Source organism: Talpa occidentalis, unplaced genomic scaffold (assembly GCF_014898055.3).
Source record: "Talpa occidentalis isolate TD23 unplaced genomic scaffold, MPIMG_talOcc4v2.1 talOcc4.9, whole genome shotgun sequence".
Classification (NCBI taxonomy): Eukaryota; Metazoa; Chordata; class Mammalia; order Eulipotyphla; family Talpidae; genus Talpa; species Talpa occidentalis.
The window spans coordinates 75,654,893-75,670,494 of NW_023605305.1; the positions used below are offsets into that span (position 1 = coordinate 75,654,893).

Below are 15,602 nucleotides of genomic sequence, written 5' to 3' on the forward strand. Positions count from 1 at the left end.
GGGGGCTCTACTAGAGAAATGACATTGGAGATGGTGAAAAATCAAAGATGAAGTCATTGGTTATGTGGGGGAGAGGACACTTAGGAGAGTGCGGCAGAGACAGCACCCTTGTTAACTTGGACTGCTGTGTGGTACTCAAAGGGAGCTCTTGAGCATGATTTCAGGGAAAGGAGGGGAGAGATCGACATGTCTTTCGGACAGGTCAGTTTTGAAGTGCTTGTGGAGCACCCAGGAAGATGTGTAGCAGCAGCTAGCTGGGGCAGGTCAGAAGGGTGCTCTGGGACACAGAATCGCTTTGCAGGTCATTCACATCTGGACATTATGGTGGAAGCATGAAGCTGCAGGAACCAGGTATAGCATGAGAAGAGGCTTGGACAGGCCCCTGAAGGGCACTCCATTCAGAGGAGAGGGGAGGAAAGGCCTCCACAGAGGAGGTGGTAGGGGTGGTGGAGAAGCAGAGGGAGCCTTGCAATCTTGGAAAGGAAGAGAGGAATGGTCAGCAGTGTCAGATGGTTCTGAGAGAAGAGGGATGGAGAGGAGCGAGAGATGTCTACATTTAGTGATGGGGATTTTCATGGCCTCCGGCCAGTTTGCAGTGGGTTGAAGAGAAGAGTTGTGAGGTTTGGTCAGAAAGAGGAGAAAGAATATAGCTCCTGGTTGCTATCAGTAGGAATTTGAGTTTAATTTTTCAAGTAGGGACTAGGTTGCCTAAAGTGGGAGCTTCTCAATCTTTACATATATCAGAATCAGCTTGTTAAAATACAAATACAAACCAGCCTTTTTTTTTTTTTTAAGATTTATTTATTTATTTATACAAACACTGGGTACAGCCAGAAGCGCGGGAGGGTGAGAGAATTCACCAGAGCCAGAGTGGGGAACAGAACAGGCAGACTGACGAAGTACACTGTTGAGGGGAGCAGCGGGCGGCAGGAGAGGTCTGTGTGCCCTGTGGGACCCTCGCCGGCAGCCAGGGATTGAACTGGCGCTGCAGAGGCTGAGGGCAGCTTCGCAGCCCAGTGCTCAACCACTGCGCCACCAGGGGAGGCCCCAAATCAGCTTGTTAAAATACAAATTTTGGGGCCCACACCCAAATTTCTGACTCCATAATTTGGATTGGGCCCTGAGAATTTACATTTTTTTTAAAGATTTATTTATTTATGCATACAAGAGCTAGGGCACAGGCCAGAGTTGCAGGGGGTAAGAGGATTCACCAGAGCCAGAGGGGAGAGCAGAGCAGGCAGACTGATGAAGTACACTGCTGAGGGGAACAGCTTGAGGCAGGAGAGGTCTACGTGCCATGTGGGACCCTCGCCCAGCGGCCGGGGATCGAACCGGTGCTGCAGAGGCTGCGGGCAGCTTTGCAATCCAGTGCTCAACCGCTGCGCCACCGGTGAGGCCCCAGAATTTACATTTTTAACAACATCCTACGTGATGCTTTCGTAGTAGTCTGTTCTTGGAGAACTGCTGCCTTACAACCCCTGCTCATGCTGAAATTAGCTCTTGTGTCCCAAGCGCTTTGTAATAGTGGCTCCACTCTGTTAGGAATTTCTTCAGTAGGTTATGAACACTTTAGGGCCAAGGGTTGACCACTCTGTGACCTTGACACTTAACCTAGTACTTGCCGTGCAGTGGACATTCCATAAATAATAGTTAAAATAAGTGGGAAGTTCACTAAGGCAAAATTTGCAGATTCCGGTCTATGAAGCCTTGTTTGGCTCTTTCCTGTCTCCCACTGGCATAGGTGCACATAAATCCTGTCTGCAGGAAAGCTTTAAAAATGGTGGGTTTTTAGGCGCTTTTGTAATTTCACAGTAAACTAAAGCTCCACCCCCACCCCCACCCCACAAATTATGTAGAGGAACAAAACAAAGGGTCAGATAAAACCAAACCAGTAACAACCCTAGAAATCTGTAGAATTGAGGCCACCAGAGGGGGAAGGGAGGAGGGAAAGCAAAGTGGGGAAGGCATTATGGTCGGGAATGGCTTGGCAACTCCTATGCCAAAGGGTTTCTAACCCCAGGATCAGACCTTAATATCATTTAATTAAGCACTCAGAAATCCAGATGTTCTTAGCTGGGTGTAGTGTAGGGAGGCTAATAGTTCTGTTTCTGCTTTAGCTCATGCTTTTTACTACTCATGAACTTGAGGCCTGGCAGGTTAAGAAAGCATTGAGAAGGCATGGGAAAGCGACTACTCCCTTGTTAAGACCATTTGTTGGTCTGGGATATGGGACTTTCTCGTTCATTCAGCACATTTATTAAGTACATATTAATGTTAGGCAGTGCTCCTGGTCTTTTCTAGGATACACTACAAACTATGTTCTACTCAAGAAAGACAGGCAAGTAAATATATAACTACTCTTTCTCTTCCTCCTCCCTGAATTTAGTGAAAACCTGGGTTCATAACTCCTATGGGAAAGGTCAAAGGGGATATGTGACAGGATTAAAGGAGAGGTGAGAGTCAAGAGGTGACATCAGTTGGGCCAGGCCATGATTGATGGGGAGAAAAGGATGGAAGTTTTTTGTTTGTTTGTTTTATTAAAGAATTATTCCTTTATTGTATGATTTTTATTTTATTTGTTTTTGCATAGAAGAACTGGGGTATAGGCCAGAGTTGTGGGGGGGTGAGAGGATTCTCCAGAGACAGAGTGCGGAGTAGAACAGGCTGATTTACTGAAATACCCTGCTGAGGGGAGCAGCAGGAGAGACAGGAGAGGTCTGCTGCACCATGTGGGTTAGCTCCCTGGCCAGGGATTGAACCAAGGCCATTGTGGTGGGCCTTCTTGGTGATAGCCCTAAGACTTAACCCATAGGCCACCAGGGAGGCCCCCAAGGATGGAAGTTTTAAGACCAAGCTCAGTGTGGTGATGATGGTGCTCCTTTGTATTTCTGCAGTCCCTCTGAGGTCTGTAAAGTTGCCTATTATCTTATTGAAGAAGTTCAGGCAAGTGTTTGCATTTCCTATAAGGGAGTAACTTACCTGAGGTCTGTAAACTGGTAAGTAATGGAATTGGGATTAAAAACAAAACCTTTGCTTCCTGGACCCTGGCCTAGTGTTATCTGGTCCTGTGCCCTGGCAGGACATAGTGATAGAAATGTAAGAGAGCCACACAGCAGGCTTGCTTAAAAGGACTGGAAGTTGCCTTCAGGGAAGAGACCGGTAAATTAGGAATCAAGTCTTTTGAGTTAAGATAAAAATCACCTTGTGGTCCCCTTAGGACCTGAGGTTTGCATTCACTGTCTAAGAAGATAACTCCTTACCCTCTTTTTGCCTCCTGGTTGGTTAATGGTGGGGAAGGAGTAGCACCCGGGACCTAGTAAGTACGATGAGGTGGGGAAAAAATAAAATCTCAGAAGCAGCATAGTCTTCCACTAAGCAGTGTGGTGTCTGGAAGCTATTCGGGGAACCTTTGTGACATTACGGTACAGTATATAGTGGGTGGATGTGCAGTAAGTGAATAGTACGATTCTTAACATTAACTACCTTTTTGAGATACTTCACATACCATAAAATCCACTACTGGAAAGTTTTCATTTTGTGGTTTTTAGTATATTCACAGACTTGTGCAACCATCCCCACTATCTAATACCAGAAAATTTCATCACCTCCAAAAGAAACTTCATACTCAGTCACTCCCCACAACCCTAGGCAGCCATTATCTACTTCCTGTCTCTGTGATTTGCCTATTCTGGACATTTGTATAAATGGAATCCTGCAATATATGGCTTTCTTTGAATTAGCAGGATAATTTCAAGATTTATCAGTGTTATAGCAGGTATCAGTACTTCGCTACTTTTTATGGTCAAATAATAGTCTGTTGTATGGATATACCACCTACAGTGTACACAGTTATCGGTTGCGCCTTCGGGTTGTTTCCACCTTTTGGTTATTTTGAAAAGTGCTGCTGTGAACAATCAAGTTAAAATTCCTGTGTGAACGTATATTTTTATTTTTCTTGGCTACCTATCTGTTTTTAAATGTTTTCTTTTCCTAAATCTCTCACCATGTATGTCCTGTTGGTTTTGTATGAAAGCTGCTTTTCTTGTGGCTCTGTCATCTGTAAACACTTCCATAGTACCTGCCCTGGGCTCTATGCCCTTTTTTTGCGGGGGCGGGGGGGGTACACATTTTGAAAGGACAGGATGACTAGGAAAAAGAGAAAGAAAAAGGGCAGGAGAGCTGGACTCCATGCTCCTTAGGAGTCAGTTGGTCCCTCAAATAATTGACTAAAATCTCCAGTTGGGATTTTCCAATAACTTCAGTCAACTTTAGTGTTCAAATGTTGGTTAGTTGTCTCTTTTTTTTTTTTTTTTTTTTTTTGGTGGGACCCTTGCCGGTGGCTGGTGGCCAGGGAATGAACCGGCTCTGCAGAGGCTGTGGGCAGCCTCGCAGCCCAGCGCTCACCTGCTGCGCCACCAGGGGAGGCACGGTTAGTTGTCTCTTGATGAAAGATTCTTGCAATTTTTCACACTTACTAACCCCTAATCTATCCATTGGCACTTTAGGAAAACCCCAGCCCCACACCCCTTTGTTCTCACATGATATTCTAGCCCGCTGAAAGACACCACCATTTTGTCCAGTACTTTACTGTCTTTTGGAAAGTGTTTTAAAAGCCAGCCTGAAATAGTTGTTACAGTTATAGTCTCCCCTTGGAGGTGAGAAAACTGAGTCTCACAGGAATCAGGGCTTGAAATCGCATTCCTAGTGACCCCAGGTGTGCAGCTCTGCAGCCACCTCTACCTCTGTAGCTTGAGTTAGTTGTCTGGCTTGGCCCCTCTAACGCAGTCACCCGTGGCTCCCAGGCCCCGCAGCACTGGCCTCAGAAATGGTTTTCCACCTTCCACTCTTCATTAAGGAAGGTGAACTCAGATGAAATCTCTTCTGCTTTCTCTGTAACAGTCATCTTGGTGATCTGGGACTCGCTTTTGTTTTCTTCCTCTTTGCTCCTGCCTCAGCTGCTGCGGGTTGTTTACACTGGAGATTGAGTTGCTTGGGAGCCCTGCAGGCTTGGTTGGCTACTTTGAAAAAGTGCTCTCCCAATAGGGGAAAGAGAGAGAAGAGAGACTGACTCTGAATGTGTATGCGAAATAACTGACTAGCATAGGAAACACAGAATAAGCAGAAGGTAGAGAAAAGAATCTCTGAAAGTGGTAACTGTGAGGTTCTCTTTTTTTCCATTGAGAAGAGTATGGGCAGATGAGAAACTGATGGCTCTGTCTGCATCTGACTGTGCTGGTGATCCAGCCGCTGACCCCAAATTGATACTTGTGTCACCAGGGTCTCTTCACTGAATCTGCTTCATTTCCTGTCTTGGTGATCAGATATTTGGTGAGTTTTATTAGGGTGCTGTTGCAAGAACCAAGACACAAACAAGCAAAAGATAGGAATTTGCTTAATGTAATAATCCTTGCTGTGGCAAACATTTATACAGTGCTTTTAGTCTTCAGAGCACTTTCCATATATTGTACTTGATGCTCATCATATTCTATAAGGGAGTGTCTAAGACTGATGAAGAGGATAGCTCTTGAGCTGAGTAGCTTCCCTTTCCTCCTCCTCTGCCTCTTGGTTTCCAGGTTTCCCTTAAGATATACCGTTTTGACAGTTCTTTCCAGCTTTTGGAATTAACCCCCTTCTGATGCAGCTTCACCCTTCTGCTTCTGGTCCTATGAGTGGGCCGCCTTCTCTCCCTGTTGGTAATTAATGGGAGCCCGCTCCTCTGTGTGGCTGCCCAGTCTGTCATCATCAATCTCGTGGCGAGCCTTTCATACTATAGCTATAAGATGAGAAAATAAATTGGCTGGGACAGAAAGAGCACTGACTCAGAAGCCAGGAACCCACAGCCCAAGAAGGCCCCGGGGAGTGTTGGGGAGGAGGGTAGGCAGAGGTAACTAACTGGCAGCACATTTCCACTAGAATACTACTGGAATTTGGACTATTACCCTCTTTACAGGTGTATATCCCATATTCTTGTGGTACCATCCTTTCCTTCAGCATCTACTTCTGCCTTGCACTGGGTGCTCTTTCCTCCCTCTTCTGGAGGTCTTGGGGAAGACCTAACAGCTTGGTGAGGAGTCACCTGCAGACGACCTAAGAATCCTTCAGCAGCATAATGCTTTCCTGGAAGGGTGGAGTGAAGGTGCCATAAGCCCATACCAAAACACTTACTGTCCACACTCTCATCTTTCAGATTTTACCTTCAAGTCTTTTTTTTTTTTTTTAAGATTTATTTATTTATACAAGCACTGGGTACAGTCAGAAGCGCGGGAGGGTGAGAGAATTCACCAGAGCTGAGTGGGGGGCTAGAACAGGCAGAAGGACTGAAGTACACTGCTGAGGGGAGCAGTGGGCGGCAGGAGAGGTCTGCATGCCATGTGGGATCCTTGCCGGCGGCTGGGGATCGAACCGGCGCTGTAGAGGCTGCGGGCAGCTTTGCAGCCCAGCGCTTAACCACTGCGCCACCAGGGGAGGCCCACCTTCAAGTCTTATTTGGCAATTAATTGACTTCAACAGGGAATGTTTATTGATCTGAGGTTGATATGCCAGCACTGTCTAGAAATTGTGGAGATTTAATATTTATAGCATATACTTCACCTGTTTAAAAATGTATGAAAGGAATAGTCATTCAAGATGCCAGAGCAGTGACATACTGACATGCCTTTGAAAAGATTTCCTCTGGTATTGATAAACTTGGGATTTAAGAGAAAAACAGAAAAAAACCGAGTAAGCCATTATAATAATCTAAGCAAGAGATGGTGGACATAATTACTGCATTAAAAATCCATGTTTTTACTATAGTAGAGATACAGACTTAAGTTTGATACTAGTGTAGATTTCTGGGGGGGGGGGGTGTTCTCTTCTCCCGTACTTTTATCTTTAATATATCTTTATTGGTCAAAGCTGAAGAAGGAGTTATTATAAATGTACCCTACAGTTAAGAGATAAATACATTAAAATGCAAATTACATAGCAGGCTGGCACTTCCCATCCTGTAGAGGAGATTTTTGAGGCTTAGTAAACTGGCTGATTTAATTACTACCTTTATGATTTCACTATATACAGCCATTCATTTGTACCATAATAATCTCTTGTGTTTGTGCATTATTTTGCAATTTTATAGTTTGAGTGTTTCCACTTACAGTTATTATTTTTTAATAACAGCTATATTTAGATATAAATCACATGTCATCAGATTTACCCCTAAGTTTGTATAAACATCACCACTATCCAATTCTAGAAATTTTCATCACTTCAAAAAGAAACAGAGTATCTATTAGCCGTCACTCCCCATTGCTAATTGCTCACAGCTCCAAGTAACCACTAATCTGCTTTCTATCACTGTGGATTTGTCTATGCTGGACATTTCATGTAAATGGAATCATATAGTATTTGTCTTTCTGAATCTGGTTTATTTAACTTAGCATATTTTCAGATTTCATCTGTGCTGCAGCATGTATCAGAATTTTACTCCATTATTCCCTCCTTAACTATTCCATTGTGTGTTTATACCACCTTTTGTTTATTCATCTGCTAGTGGATAATTGGGTTGTTTGCACATTTGGTGATTTATGAATAATGCTGTTGTTAATATCGGAGTACAATCATATGGTAGCTCTGGGTTTAACATTTTGAGGAACTACCAAACTTTTTCCAAAACAACTGCACGATTTAACATTCCAACAGTAATCTCTGAAGTCTTCTATTTCTCCACATCCTCTCCAACACTTGTTATTATCTCTCTTTTTTTGATACCAGCCTAGTGGGTGTGAAGTAGTAACTTCTTATTCTGATTTGCATTTCCTAAACTACTAATGATGTTGAGCATTTTTTGTGTGTGTTTATGGGTTATTGTTCCAGCTTTAAACCAACCTTGCATTTCTGGCATAAATCTCATTTTGTCATGGTATATAATCCTTTAGACCTGTTGCTGGATTTGATTTGGTAGAATTTGATGAGAATTTTTGTTCATGTAGTCTTATTTAATCTTTTCAATGAGATTAGGCTTCTCATGAAGAAACAGGTATAAGTCACACAGCTTGCCTTTGACTGCATAATGTCACACACTGGAGTAGGAATGCAAGACTTCTGAATTTAGTCTCATTTTTCCCCTCAGCTTCTCTTTCCCCCTTTTTTAGATACCTGACAGTTTATGTCATTTATTTGTACTGCTTTCCTTTGTTGAAACCTTATCATTACTGCTTGGATTAAAATTTCCCAGAAGATGCGATGTTCTTATCACATGGCTGTGCAGTTAGGGCTTAATATTGTATGCATTTTGGACAATAATGAAATTTATATCCTTAATAGTTATTAATATGATTTTAAATGTGTCCTCTCACTCTTTCTTTTTTTTTTTGAAATCAGGTTTGTACAGAGCAAGAGCATACTATTTTTTCTTTTTACCTTAGTGCTCAGTATTTGCTGTGCACAAATAAATACGTAATAAGACTTTAGGAAGGATGTTGGAAGGATGTTGGGATGTTGGAAGGATGTATCTTTATATCAATCACCTGGAAAAAAATCTAAGGACAGTATACTCTGCTGGCAAGTGTTTATCTGGCCTGAAATCCCAATGTCCTCTTGAGCAGCTCTCTTTTACTAAACTGTGAATGTCATCACACCTGGCTCCTGCCCTTCTTCTACATAGCATCTGGTTCATCAGAGACTATAATTGCTGAAATTTACTGACAGGAATATTAGCATTACATCTTTTGCATTTTCTACTACTTTTCATTTCACATTAAGGAAAGCATTTAGAAACCCAGAAAGGCTATTTGGGGCTGCTCAGGAGAGTGAAAGGGGAAACATGGCAAGATATTTACCTCTAAGTATGTAACATTGGCAGATATGGATGAATACTTTTGAATTCTCGTTGTCTGCATATAACTCAGTTGCTTCATTCATGTGAGCATTGTGGTTCAACCTTCCCATCTACAAACTCCTTAGCTCTTGCTCTAGTGTAAGATGGAGAGTTGGATAGATAGAAAATTCATTTTAATGTTAGTCAAAGTCCAGCATCCCTTAGAATATGTCTTCTGTAAAAATAAAACCACATATTAAATTATAAGGGCAAATGAAAATGCTTTTTGGATTATCTGTGTTTGCTGATTATTTGTGCTGCCTCCCTGCTAATACGGGTATTTAGGACTTGCCTGTGCATGAATTGATTAAATAATCATTTGTATTGCAAACAAAATGCAAGCGTGTATGTATATATTGTGATTTTCCTGTTTTAAATCCAAAGGCCATTGCCTCATTTTAGGATATAGCAGCACTAGCACTATGATTTGGATAATAAACAGAATGTCTTGGGACCAATTTGTATTACCGGTAGAAAGGGTCTGTGCCTGTATCTTTGTAATTGAGAAGGTCATTGTTTAGTTGTTTAGTTTCTAGTATGGGCTCAGGATGCTTTGTTTCCTTAATGCCATTTTCCCTATCAGTAGCTTTGCTAAGGTATATTTGATGTACAGCAGTGCATATGTTTAAAGTATATATCATCTGGGCCTCCTTGATGGCGCAAGTGGTTAAGCGCCACACTATGAAGCAATCCGCAGCCTCTGCAGCATGAGTTCAATCCCTGGCTGGCCAGAGAGAAACCCACATGGCGCAGCAGACCTCTCCTGTTTCGCCCGCTGCTCCCCTCAGCAGTGTATTTCAGTCAGTCTGCCTGTTCTGTTCCCCACTCTGTCTCTGGTGAATCCTCTCACCCCCACATCTCTAGCCTGTACCCCAGCTCTTATATGCATAAATAAATAAATAAATAAATAAATAAAAAGTATATCATCTGATGCATTTTGACATATGTGGACATCTGACACTATCACTCTATTCAAGGTAAGATGCATCCCCCCAAAGTTTTCCTTGTTTCTTTCTCTTCTCATCTTCCCACCTCCAAGGAACTATCATTGGAGATTTTCTTTCTATTACTGTAGATTAGTTTGCATCTTATATAATTCTGTAAAAGTGAAATCATACCCTGTGCTCTCTCTCCTTGATTTTTTCCCACTCAACACAATTATTTGAGGCTAGTCAGTATTGAGGTTAATGAAGTTAATCAGTGAAGTGAGGAAACAATATAGTGTTGTATCTGTGCATATTCCTTTTTATTACTGAGTAGTATTCCATTTTATGGATAATTTGTGTATTCATTCCCCTGTTGATGGATATTTGGCTACTACATACAAATAAAGCTGCTGTGAACATTCATGTGTTACAAGTCTTTGTGTGAACTTATGTTTTCATTTCCTTGTCTAAATCCTAGGAGAGGACTGGTTGGATCTTATGGTAGATATATGTTTATGTAATAATGTCATAAGAAATTGCCAAATTATTTTCCATTGTGTTCCCACAAGCAGTGTATGAAAGTCCAGTTGGTCTACTGGGACTTAGTAATATTGTGGTTTTATTTTGCACATCCCTGATAACCAGTGAAGTTGAATGGTTTCTTACGATGTCATACATATGCCATTGATGCAGGGTTTCTTCAAGTCTTTTGTCTTCAAGTCATTTTTTAATTGCCAGTTATTGAGTTTGAGGGTTCTTGTGTATTCTGGATACAATTTCTTTGTCAGATCTGTTTTTTTGTAACTTTTTCCCCCAGTCTGTGAATTGCTTTTTATTTTTGTAAGAATGTCTTTTTTAACTTGTTTTAATTTTTTTTTAAATTTAAAATGATGTTTATTTGTCCCTCTCTTCGTGGCTACCTTCTCCGTGGGACTGTGTTCTTGTTTTTTTTTTTTTGTTTTGTTTTTGTTTAAAGGTTAACAAAAGGTTTATTTAACTTGTTTTAACTTTGCATACAGTAAAATATAATGTTTTTGAAGAGCGAAAGTCCTTAATTTTTTTTTAAAGATTTAAAAAAAAATTTTTTTACATCATTGTTCATTTTTAAACAATATTTGCTTCCCCCACCCCTCAGGTGCAGTCCCCATAGAGTTTCCTTCCCCAAGGCACCCATGCACCATCCCCTCAGTCCCCTGTAATCCTCTCTCCCACCCTCTGATCCCTCTCCCTCCTCCCCTGCAGGATGTCTCTGGTTTATAATTGTCTGTTTTTGCTTTGTTGTGTTTTGTAGTGTTATTATTATTTTTTTTATACTGATATCTTATTTGGTTCCCCTATATTCCTGCTATAAGTGAAACCATCTGATATTTTTCTTTTTCCTTCTGGCTTATTTCACTGAGCATAATTCCTTCTAGCTCCATCCACATTGCTGCGAATGCCATGAGTTTATCTTTTTTGATTGCTGAATAATATTCCATTGTGTATATATACCACGTCTTCCTGATCCAGTCAAATGTTTTTGGGCATTTGGGTTGTTTCCAGGTTTTACCTATTGTAAATAGTGCTGCAATAAACATAGGGGTACAGGTGTTCTTTTGAATCAGTGTTTTTGTGTCCTTTGGGTAGATCCCTAGGAGTGGAATTTCTGGGTCATATGGTAGCTCCATTTTTAGTAGACTGAGCAACCTCCAGACAGCTTTCCATACTGGTTGAACCAGTTCGCACTCCCACCAGCAATGTAGGAGAGTTCCTTTTTCACTACCTTCTCGCCAGCATTTGTTGTTGCTAGTGAAAGTCCTTAATTTTTATGAAATCCAAAATATTAGTGTTTTTCTTTTGTACTGTGCACTTTGCATTTTATAAATAAATCTTTACCAAATTCAAACTCTGTAAGATTTTCACCTGTATGTTTTCTCTTAAAAGTTTTATGATTCTAGCTCTTACATTTATGATTTAATTTTAGCTACTTTTTCTATAGAATGTGAGGTAAGGGTAGAGGTTATTTACTCATTTTGGCATATGGATGTCCAGTTGCTTTTACACTGTAGAAAAGAGTTTTTTTTTTTTTTTTTTTTTTTTTTAGTGAATTGCATTGGCACCTTTGCAGAAAATCATTTTATTTGTATAGTCCCGACTCCATTGATCTTTGTCAGTGGTAATGCAGTGGTTTGGCTATTATGATTTTATAGTAACGTTAAAGTTAGATAATAGAAGTATTCCAATGTTCTTTTGTTTTCAGAATTGTTTTGGTTATTCTAGGTCCCTTTTCCATATAGATTTTAAAATCAACTTGCCAAATTTCTACAAAAGTCCCTTCTGGGGTTATGATTGAGATTGTGTTGAATCCATAGATCAGTTTGGAGAGAATTGGAATCTTAACAATATTCAGTCTTCTGATTTCTCCATTTAGGTCTTTAATTTCTTCTTTCTTTTTTCTTTTTTTAAAGAATTGTTTATGCATACAAGAACAGGTCAGAGGTTGGTGGGTCTGGCAGTGAGAGGAAGATTTACCAGTGACAGAGTGGGGAACAGAACAGGCAGATTGACTGAAATACACTGGTGAGGGGAGCAGCAGGCGAGACAGGAGAGATCTGCTGCACCATGTGGGTTAGCTCCCTGGCCAGGGATGGAACTCTTGGCACAGTGACTGTGGACAGCTTCACAGTGCTGAAACTTAACACCTTGTACCACCAAAGAGGTCCAGGTCTTTAATTTCTCTCAGCATTATTTTGGAGTTTTTAGTATACAGGCCTTATACATCTAAATAGTTATTATTTTTGTGCTGTATTAAATAGTAGCTTTTAAATACAAACTTTCAGTTGTTTTTTGTTGGTAACTGTATAGACACAATTCATTCCTGTATATTGACTGTATCTGGCAGCCTTGCTAGACTCACTTAGTAGTTCTTAAAGCTTGTTTGTCAATTCCCTAGGATTTTTGAACCAGTTTGTCTTATTCTAAATGATAGTGTTTGCAAGTAATGACAGTTTTACCTCTCCATTTCCAATTTGTATGTTTTTTGAATTTTATAGAAAATAGAGATATAGAACTTTCTGCTAGTCCTGTGGAGCCGATGTAATAAGCTCATATTTACTTTATACTATTGAGAGTCCGAAAGCAATACCTCTTTACCTGTGACTTATTCTCCTTCCTACTTTCTTTATTTAAAAAATATTCTTAGGTAGTATGGCTGCAGCTTTTGCTTCCAACCTTAAATCTCAATCACCTAAGTAAGGCCAGGAACAATGAAGCAGGATATTTGACTTTTTGTTACTTTTAGTTCTAAATTGTACCACTGTGCTCATAACATCTCTGTGAGTTGGGAGCTTTACCCCCATTTCTGTAACCTTGTTTTTTAAAGGGCACTTCTGCATTTATCCTCTTTCCTCATGGCAACATTGAAGTCTTTTTTTTTTTTTTTTTAAGATTTATTTATGCATGCAAGGACTGGGATGTAAGCCAGAAGTGCAGGGGGTGGGAGGTGAGAGGATTCACCAGAGAGAGTGGAGAGCAAAACAGGCAGATCCACTGAAACACACTGCTGAGGGGAGCAGCAGGTGAGGCAGGAGAGGTCTCCTGTACCATGTGGGTTGCACCCTGTTAGATCTTACTCATGCTGCAGTGGCTAGCAATAGCTTGATAGCGCTGGCTTTAACCCCTGCACCACCAGGGAGACCCCAATCTTGAAGTCTTTACATTTTCTCCTGCCATATACATTTCAAGAGAGAAGCATTCTTTTTGACTTTGTAGCTGCAGTATATGTCTCAGAATCTGGTGAGTGGAAGGTGCTAAATAGATATTAATGAGTGTGTAATAGTGTTGTTTCTCTGTAGCTTAGTTAGTTGTCATGTTCTGGATTTCTCTTAATTACATAGGACCATTCCCATTTTACAGATGTTGATGTTTTCCAGACCACTGGAGAGTAAATGAAAATAGGGTTTTCTTTGGTAGAGAATATAATATGTTACTAATTTGTAAAATGGTATAATTTAGAAAATACATAGACCAGTGCTCTTCATTTTATTTTATTATTTTTTTAAAGGTTAATAAAAGGTTTATTTACAAGGGAAGGGGAAATGAGGAAATGTACAACTCAGGGAGAAAAGAGTTGCTCTTCATTTTAGAGGTGAAGGCTCTTGCTACCATAGAGAAACACAGCTTAAAAATAGTAATTTGAGGAGTAGCTTCCTTTTATTGCTTGCTTACCATGTGCCAGACCTGCAATAGAGGCTATGGATGCAGGACTTCATTCTGTCCTCACAGGCACTGAGGTGTTGGTCTTATTTGTGAGTGGCGGCTCTAAGAACCTAGTCAGAAGTTCTTCCTTTGTTTCGTTAGTGACTGAAACATAAGTGATATCATACTCCTGTTTGTTCTAGGACCTGGGAAGTCACAGACCTCATTTTCCATCACACTGTTGTGAAAAGAGTCTTCCCTTCCTGAACTGAGAATTCTTAGAGGTCGGGGTCCGATAATGCAAAGTCACATACAAATGGTAGGAATTCAGTAACCCTTCTTAACTGAGTGGCCTGAGTGTATCCTGTTCACCAGGGGAAGATGCCCATTGGGCAACATGCCAAGAATCTGGTGGCTGACTTTCCACACTAGTGCTGCTTTCTCCTTCAGTGGCATGAAGCACTGACCTGCACATACCTGTGCTGCACATGCGGTAGCCCTCTGTGATCTTTTGACCACCAGCAGCCTGGCCACGTGTATTACTGCATACCCAGAGTGCAAGTATGGCCATGGGCCTTCAGCCTGCAGAATGAGTAAGACAGTCCCTGCCTTAAGTAGCTACAGACCATACAATAGAAAACCGCAGTACATGGTGAATGTGGTGGCAGCGTCATGCTCTGTTAGGCCACGACAGAGATCATTGGCCCAGTGGAGGGTGGGGAGAAAGGGCTGGGGAACTGCTTGTTTGGTAACAAAACTAGTGTATTGCTTCTTATACCCTACGCTTTTCTAAGCTCTTTGTGCATAATAGTTCTTAAATCCTCATTAAGTCCTGCAAGTTAGGTATTTTTAGGATCCCCATTTTAGAGCTGAGGATAATGAGATGTGGAAGGTTACAGAGCTAGGAAGTCATGGAACTAGGATTTGGGCCATCCTCTTTACCACTATGAAGTGCCATGCCTGAGTGGAGCAAGGAAATTGAGAAATAAAAGCATTTGTATCATATAATGGGATTTTTGTGTGTAACTAGCTGTGTGATTAGCAAGAGTCAAGTTGATTCCCTGAGTGTCTACCGTGGGTGAGAGAATTCAGGAGGAGGAAAAGCAGAGTAGATGGAGGTTATCTGGGTGCTGAATTTGAGAACCCACAGGTTCAGGTATCCCCACAGACAGTGACTATAGGAGTCAGGAATTTGAGACTAAGGGCTGAAAAGAGGACGTATGAGTCACCAGGGTCCTAGGAGTTGGTTACGATGCACCAACATAGACACTCCCACCAGAAGGGCAGTAGAACAGCAGGCCCAGGGGAGAGAGGGATGGACTTTTGTTGTTGTTGTTTTAAGATTTATTTATTTATGCATACAAGAGCTAGGGTACAGGCCAGAGGTGCGGGGGGTGGGGTGAGAGGATTCACCAGAGACAGAGTGGGGAACAGAATAGGCAGACTGACTGAAATACACTGCTGAGGGGAGCAGCGGGCAAGACAGGAGAGGTCTGTTTCACCATGTGGGTTGCTCCCTGGCCAGCTGGGGATCGAACTCCTGCTGCAGTGGCTGGGATTGCTCCATAGTGTGGTGCTTAACTCCTTGCGCCACCAGGGAGGCCCGGATTGATGTTTTTGGATACAGAGAGAGGAGTGCAGTT

The 15,602-nt window shown here is 41.4% G+C and overlaps 1 protein-coding gene across 9 annotated transcripts in view; it reads left to right on the forward strand.

Moving 5' to 3' along the window:
• ARHGEF11 (Rho guanine nucleotide exchange factor 11) overlaps nt 1–15,602 on the forward strand; it is a 101,306-nt gene that overhangs the window by 12,656 nt on the left and 73,048 nt on the right. The gene's annotated exons all lie outside the window — the stretch shown is intronic.